This window comes from Solanum stenotomum, chromosome 7 (genome assembly GCF_019186545.1).
Source record: "Solanum stenotomum isolate F172 chromosome 7, ASM1918654v1, whole genome shotgun sequence".
Classification (NCBI taxonomy): domain Eukaryota; kingdom Viridiplantae; phylum Streptophyta; class Magnoliopsida; order Solanales; family Solanaceae; genus Solanum; species Solanum stenotomum.
The window spans coordinates 53,905,711-53,914,185 of NC_064288.1; the positions used below are offsets into that span (position 1 = coordinate 53,905,711).

The following is an 8,475-nucleotide window of genomic DNA, read 5'->3' on the forward strand; positions in this document are numbered from 1 at the left end:
TTTGACTACAATTTGCACATCAATCCCCTCAGCTGCATCTATTTTTCATGTTTCCAAGTAATTACCAACAATATATCTCAATCACAGAGAGATTTAATGTACTCGTAATCAATGTTGTAAATTCAAATGAACTTACATTTCGACTACAATTAGCACATCAAACACCTCAAAAGCATCAATTATGTGTTTTCAAACGATTACCTAACAAATATCTCAATGACAGATAGATCTCATGTACTCATAATCAATGCTGTAAATTCAAACAAACTTCATTTTGACTTGCACATCAGTCACCTCAAAAGCATCTATTCTCAAGTTTTCAAATAATTACTTAACAAATATCTCAATGACAGAGAGATCTCATGTACTCTTTATCATGCTATAAATTCAACTATACTCCATTTCGACTACAATTTGCACATCAGTAACCTCAACTGCAGCTATTTTCATATTCTCAAATAATAACTTAACAAACATCTCAGTGACAGAGATCTCATGTGCTCATAATCAATGCTGTGAATTCAAACTTCATTTCAACTACAATTAGCACATCAATCACTTCAAAATCATCTATTTTCATGTTTTCAAGTAATTACTATCTCAATCACAGAGAGATCTCATGTACTCATAATCAATAGCATCGGGAGAGAGATATCATAATCAATGTTATAAATTCAAATAAACTTCAATTCGACTACAAGTAGCACATAAATCACCTCAAAAGCATCAATGAAAGAGATCTCAAATAGTCATAACCGATGTTGCATATTCAAGTTGAAACATCAATCTAAATCAACAACGCTCTGGAGAACTTCAGAACAATCATGAGAAGCTGAATATCCGTAGCTCTATATAGAGATTTCGAAGTATATCCATAGTAGATTTGGATTATGAAACTGTTCAGTGTTTGGGGATGGAGAAGAGATACAGAGTTATATGTGTTTCAACAAATTTGGTAAATTTTGCCGCCTCTCGTCTTTTGGAATTCCCTCGCTTTTGATATTTATGATTGGGGATTCCACCCGTTTCAATATGAGCCGAAACTTTACCCGACCCGATTAGTTGATTTCCTTAAATAAAAATAGTATTTACTGGTTACTTTTTTATTTTATTTTTTAAGAAATAACCATTTTGTTAAAATGTTAACCAATTGTGCATATCTCCAAGTAGGGGTGTTCGTGGTTCAGTTTGGATTGATTATTGGTTAAAATTAAAATCAAACCAATCTAATCGGTTTTTTAAGTTTCTAAAACCAAACGAAAAATGTAACTGTCTGTTTGGTTCAGTTTTCTTGGTTTTTTTCGGTTTGAAAGTAAAAATAAAATAAAATTGAGGACATACGTATTTCGATAGACACAAACACCTAGTATATGAACAATCAATAGGAAAGTTATTGTCGGTTCAATTAAACAATTAAGCAATACTAGAGTTATTATTACACGAACAAAGTGATTCAAGTAGGAGAAAGTGTGACTATCTTATGTGATGTAGGGTAGGTAAAGACTAAAGTAATAGATTTTGATGGACTTGGCCTTAGGATTTTAATAGTTAGGCTAAAATTTAAGTGTTAGGCTTGAGAAAATGATAAAGTTAGACTTTAGTTGATTAAAATTTAACAAAATATTTATATTTTATTTATGAATGATATATAAATAATTCTAAAATTTATATATCTAATTTATCAGTTCGGTTTGGTTATTTTTGTGATTGTCTTTTAGTAAAATCAACTCAAATAGTATCGATTTTCAAAATTTAAACCCAAACCAAACCATATATCAATTTTTTTAATCGATTTGATTCGATTTGATTTTTTAACCATAACGAACCCTAACTCCAAGTGCATTAACTGCCAAAACATTAAAGAAGTCTAATGTAGAGAATGAATGGATAAAATATTTTACTTGATGGTAATGCAAAGTGTCATTGTAAAATGTACTAAAATGAAGAGAAATTAGACTCCGCATCTCAAGATAAAAAGGACTGGCAACATACATTAGGACACATGATAATATTTTGATAGTATTTGATGAATTATTAAAGCTGGAAAGGAATTGAACATTGCTCGAAATAGCATGTGCATAGCACGAGCCAAATACGAAGGATATTTGTGTTGACGTCATAATTACATCTCAATTAATTAAAATTTAAATGTTACGAGAAACATAAAAGCTTCATATTGCAGATTTCAAGCTTGGTTATGTATTATTTATTTTTCTCAATATTACAAAATAGATCAGAGTATACCTTAGTCCTCTTTTCAATTCTTATTCATTCATGTATATTTTTACTTGTCTATTATGACAAAACTAAATTTAAAACTTCATCACTTTTATCATTGTGAATGTATATCAGAGAAAATTACCTATAATGTAAAATATTTCTTATTAACCACATTGTATCAGAATTATTATATTATAGAAGAGTCTAGGAATGACTAACAATGTTCCAATAAGATCACTACTAATGTCCAATATATTTATAAAATATATAAGTGGGTCCCACCACCTTCCACTCAAATACTACATATTATATATTATTAATTACTATGCTATAAATCACTGTGAATATCCAATATATTTATCAAACTCTATAAGTGGGCCCCACCACCTTCCACTTAAATACTACATATTATATATTAATTTTAATATACTATAAATGACTTAAATACTCCATATTATCTATTACAATAGTTAACAATTATTTGACACTTTAAATTCTATCAATGCCATATAAATTAAGATAAAAAACCTAACATATAATATTTAAATATATTTAAAAATAATATAAGTAATACTATACATTAAAATAATTAAAACCTTAATTATTTAAAACTTATATAAAAAAATTAATTGACTCTCTAAATTCTATTGGTACCACATAAAATGGATTATATAATAAACATATATTGTTTAAAATTGACGAAAAAGAAACAACAAATTACAATAATTAATAAAAAAAATAGTCCACTCCAAAAAATCTATCAATTAACAACATATATTGTTTGAAATTGACGAAAAGGAAACTATAAATTACAATAATTAACAAAATAAATCTCTTGACTCCAACAAATCTATCAATTAATGCCACATAAATTGGGACATGGCAAATAACATATATTATTAAAAAATTAGGTTCAAAATGTACTAAAAAATACAATAATTAACAACTTAATATATTAAAGAGACATATAAAAAATGGTTAATATTTGAAATTCTGCATCTGCCACATAAATTAGAACAAAAGAAAGTAATAAATATTATTTTCAAAATTATGTTAAAAAAAGGTACTACAAATCACAATAGCTAACAATTTAAAATATTTTTAAAATCATATAAAAATTTCAATAACTTCTCAAATTTCATAATATGACATAAATTAAAAAAAAAGTGTTATAAATCATAATAAATAGTACAATATTTAAACTACTTTAAAAGCATTATAAATTGTAATAAATAATACAACAATTTAAATTACTTAAAATTTAACGACTTAAAAATATTTTTTTAAATGTATTAAAATTTTGGTTAATTGTCAAAACTTTACATGTGCCACATAAATTGGGACATGGACAGTCACACATATTTTTTTAAAAAAATTACATTAAAAGTATTCTATCAATTAACAACATATATTGTTTGAAATTGACGAAAAAGAAACTATAAATTACAATAATTAACAAAATAAATCTCTCGACTCCAACAAATCTATCAATTAATGCCACATAAATTGGGACATGGCAAATAACATATATTATTAAAAAATTAGGTTCAAAATGTACTATAAAATACAATAATTAACAACTTAATATATTAAAGAGACATATAAAAAAGGGTTAATATTTGAAATTCTGCATCTGCCACATAAATTAGAACAAATAGAGTAATAAATATTATTTTCAAAATTATGTTAAAAAAAAGTACTACAAATCACAATAGCTAACAATTTAAAATATTTTTAAAATCATATAAAAATTTCAATAACTTCTCAAATTCCATAATATGACATAAATTAAAAAAAAAAGTGTTATAAATCATAATAAATAGTACAATATTTCAACTACTTTAAAAGTATTATAAATTGTAATAAATAATACAACAATTTAAATTACTTAAAATTTAACGACTTAAAAATATTTTTTAAAATGTATTAAAATTTTGGTTAATTGTCAAAACTTTACATGTGCCACATAAACTGGACATGGACAATCACACATATTTTTTTAAAAAAATACATTAAAAGTATTCTATCAATTAACAACATATATTGTTTGAAATTGACGAAAAAGAAACTATAAATTACAATAATTAACAAAATAAATCTCTCGACTCCAACAAATCTATCAATTAATGCCACATAAATTGGGACATGGCAAATAACATACATTATTAAAAAATTAGGTTCAAAATGCACTATAAAATACAATAATTAACAACTTAATATATTAAAGAGACATATAAAAAATGGTTAATATTTGAAATTCTGCGTGTGCCACATAAATTAGAACAAACAGAGTTAAATATTATTTTCAAAATTATGTTAAAAAAAAGTACTACAAATCACAATAACTAAAAATTTAAAATATTTTTAAAATCATATAAAAATTTCAATAACTTCTCAAATTCCATAATATGACATAAATTAAAATAAAAAAATAATATATATTGGGCCCCGTGCTATCACGGGGTCCTATATCTAGTTATATTTATATATCATGATTCTACAATGGGTCCCTTTCCTATTTACTTATAGGCCCTTCAAAAAAAGAGCATAAAAGATGATAGGCCAAAAGGCTATCCAACTTATAATTAGTAAAATATCGTAAGATGTCAATAATATCACACTTCCCCACTTGAGGAAATTTAAGTATTAATAAGTACTAGAGATATGATTTTAAATATAGCAATTTGGGGAAGTATATCTAGTTGGAATATTTAAGAGTATAATATAATACTTCAAGTTGAGTATTTTTTAGGGATATCAATCTTAATTTTGGAGGATCCCATGTGTTTAGCGAATCATAATCCAAAGAGGAAAAAAAAAGTGCATAAGTCATATAAATTGTAGTGTATAAAAAATTAACAGCCTTATTCATGTTTTTTCTTTCATTTTCTTTGAGAAATGTATATACTAATAAAATTGAGGTATATAGTCTTTACTCATTTATTTTATTTTATAAATTTATAAAAGGAAAAAGCAACTATGCATTTATTGATGGATGCGGTCTAAAAAGGCTGAATTCGGTACAAAATAATCATCAAATTTGGGTATGATTACACTCAATTTTTATATTAAACCGCATTCATTTATTACTTTTGATGCGAGACATATGACAATTTATTTAAATATTAGATTTCAATTTATAATTTCTAAATTGAACGCGACAAACATAAATCATAAATACATTTTAGAATGAAGAGCTTGCTCATGTGGTGATAGGCATTATAAAGCTCGTCAAGCCTCAATTCCCTTTTTTCTTTAGTATTCAATCGAATATAGTCATCTATATTTTATAGATAACTTATTAATCGAGTTTATGAAGTTTTTTTTTCTTGTAATCAAAATAAATGTTCAAGATAATAATAGATCTATCTCATCGACAACTAAGATATTACGTGAAGTATATATATATATATTGTGGTTACTTTCACTTAGAAACTAGAGAACCAAATCGAAACATCAAGAATGCAAGTTTTATGTCTAGATCCATAATATTGTTTGAGTAAAAACGTGTTTAAATGAATCTAAGCAAACCTCCACCAAGAAAGTACTTCAATGATTATCAGTACTTGAAGTAATAGTAGTAATTACTAAGCCATAGCATAACAAATTCATATATATTGGAGTCATTTCACTTCCAACAAACGAGACAAGTAATCAAAGTGATGCAACCTCCACTAAGACACATTGTTTCCATGTGATCGACCATTAATAATACTTGTAGGAATATTGTTAGCCCCAACTATATGAAAAGGAACATAAGGTTACAATGTCACAGAGGGATCGTTTGACAACTGGATAAGAAATAAGTTTTTTATCGTTTGACAATGTCACAAGGAGTCATTATTTTTTTATATAACTTATACGATGCTTAATAGGTAAATAAGAAATAAGTTATTCGTATATAAAATTAGTACGACGTTTGGTTGACAATTTAGAAATTTATGAGGGACTCTTATTATTATTTTGTGCAGGATAGAAGGTAGAATAACTAATATATTCATGAATAACTAATCCTTATGACCTTATATAACTAATATATGTATAAAATACAATATAGGAAAAATTATATACATATATACACATTTACTTACCTTATTATCCATTTATCCCACCCTTTTTTAAAAAAATAAAAAAAATCCTTAATTCCCCCAATTCATAAAATCTTCCCGATACATAAATATTTCATTCCTATTTTCAGCCTACACCCACATTTCCCACTCCCCATTTCACTCCTCCATTTTATCCCTAAATTCTCTCCGCTTCTTTAGCAGTTACAAATTTCAAATTCATTTTGATTTTAAGAAGGTGTCTCTGTCAAGTTTATCAATTAATCTATTTTTGAATTTCAAATCTTTTCTATTTCCAATTAATGATTTCAAATTATTCAAGAGGTAGATTTCTTTCCATCACTTCAATTTTTGATTTCTTTTATTANTAATTTATACAAATTATATATATATATATATACACATTTACTTACCTTAATATCCATTTATCCCTGCCTTTTTAAAAAAAATAAAAAAAATCCCTTAATTCCCCCAATTCATAAAATCTTCCGGATACATAAATATTTCATTCCTATTTTCAGCCTACACCCACATTTCCCACTCCTCCATTTTATCCCTAAATTCTCTCCACTTCTTTAGCAGTTACAAATTTCAAATTCATTTTGATTTTAAGAAGGTGTCTCTATCAAGTTTATCAATTAATCTATTTTTGAATTTCAAATCTTTTCTATTTCCAATTAATGATTTCAAATTATTCAAGAGGTAGATTTCTTTCTATCACTTCAATTTTCGATTTCTTTTATTATTATTTTTTTATTTTTTCATCTTAAAAAATAAATAAAAAATTACCTCCGTCCCCTGCCCTCATTGAAATCTTATTGAACCTTTGCAATTTTAGTTAATCATATTGTCGCTGAATTTTTTTTTGAAAAATTATTTTTCTTTTAATGTTTCTACTATTGAAAAACGTCCAAAAAAAAAGAAGAAAAAAGTTGGATCTGCCATAGCACGGCCATCACTGTCAAAGATACATATTTTAATGTATCTCGTTTAGTTTGAGTCTTAAATTAGTCTTTGTTAGTGTTATCATTGATCTAATACATCACTGCTACAATAACATTTGTTTTATGCAATGTATATTGTTCATATTTAAGGTATTGATACATAACTTTAATGTTGTTGAATCTTTGATTGGTGTTTATCGTGTTCAATAGAAATGTACTTGATACATAAAGTTGGTGTTATTTATCACACACACAAAAAAGAAGCTATTTTGAAACAATTACATGTATAATGTATTTTTTTAATTTTAAAATATAATATTTCTCAAACAAAATAAGATACATAGATAATAATGCATCATACACTAATTTTTTTGTTATGATACATAAATTCAAATTTATGCTAAATGTACCTGATACATAATAATTACAAAATAATAATGTATCGATCTCAAACTTAAAATCTTATGGGCAACACTTTTTTATTTAATGTATCTAGTAGAAATAAAATGAAAGGATCTTCATGATCTCAAACAAAATAAAATACATAAATAATAATGTGTCATGCACTAATCTTTTAGTTATGATACGTAAATTCGAATTTATACTAAATGTATCTGATATATAACAATTATCAAATAATAATGTATCGATTTCAAACCTAAAATCTTATGGGCAACACTTTCTTATTTAATGTATCTAACAGAAATACAACACTTATCAATTTAAATTGAAAGGATCTTCATTATGTATCTTCTCAAAATTTTCGATAATTTTGAATCAAAATTGAAAGAATCTTCAATGAACTAGGAGAATAATTTTGAATCAAAACGAAAAGGATCTTCAATGAACTGGAGAAGAATTTTGAATCTCAAAATTTTCAACAATCTTGAATCAAAGTGAAAGGATATTCGATGAACTTGAAGATTCACAAAACAAATCGTTTGTCTAACAACAATTCCATCACTTTTGTATTCTTCACAACTCACCTCACTTAACCAAAATTTTGACAAAAGTTTTTATGAAATAGAGAGAACGATGAACAAGAAGAAGAAATTTAATTTTTGAATTTTTTGGTTTGTTACACTATAATATTTTGAATTCTTGACAATAATTTGGAATGGAATAACCTAATTTATGGGATCTTAATTTGATTTTCAGCTTTTTTTTCCCCCTTAATTAGTGCAACAAATGGATACTATGAGATTTTAATTTGATTTTTCAGCTTTTTTTTCCCTTAATAAGTG

At 25.7% G+C, this 8,475-nt stretch overlaps 1 protein-coding gene across 3 annotated transcripts in view; it reads right to left on the reverse strand.

Annotated features, from left to right (window-relative positions):
- Window positions 1–4,308, reverse strand: part of LOC125870467 (pyruvate kinase 1, cytosolic-like) — a 222,699-nt gene extending 218,391 nt beyond the window's left edge. Inside the window, exon 1 of one of the 3 annotated variants that reach the window (XM_049550902.1) lies at window positions 4,303–4,308. The gene's annotated coding sequence lies outside the window, so the exon portion shown is untranslated. Of the gene's footprint in view, window positions 1–3,036; window positions 3,043–3,670; window positions 3,677–4,302 lie in introns of those variants that run through there. The other 2 variants (XM_049550901.1, XM_049550900.1) reach the window with 2 other exon arrangements.
- Between the last annotated feature and the right edge of the window lie 4,167 nt (window positions 4,309–8,475).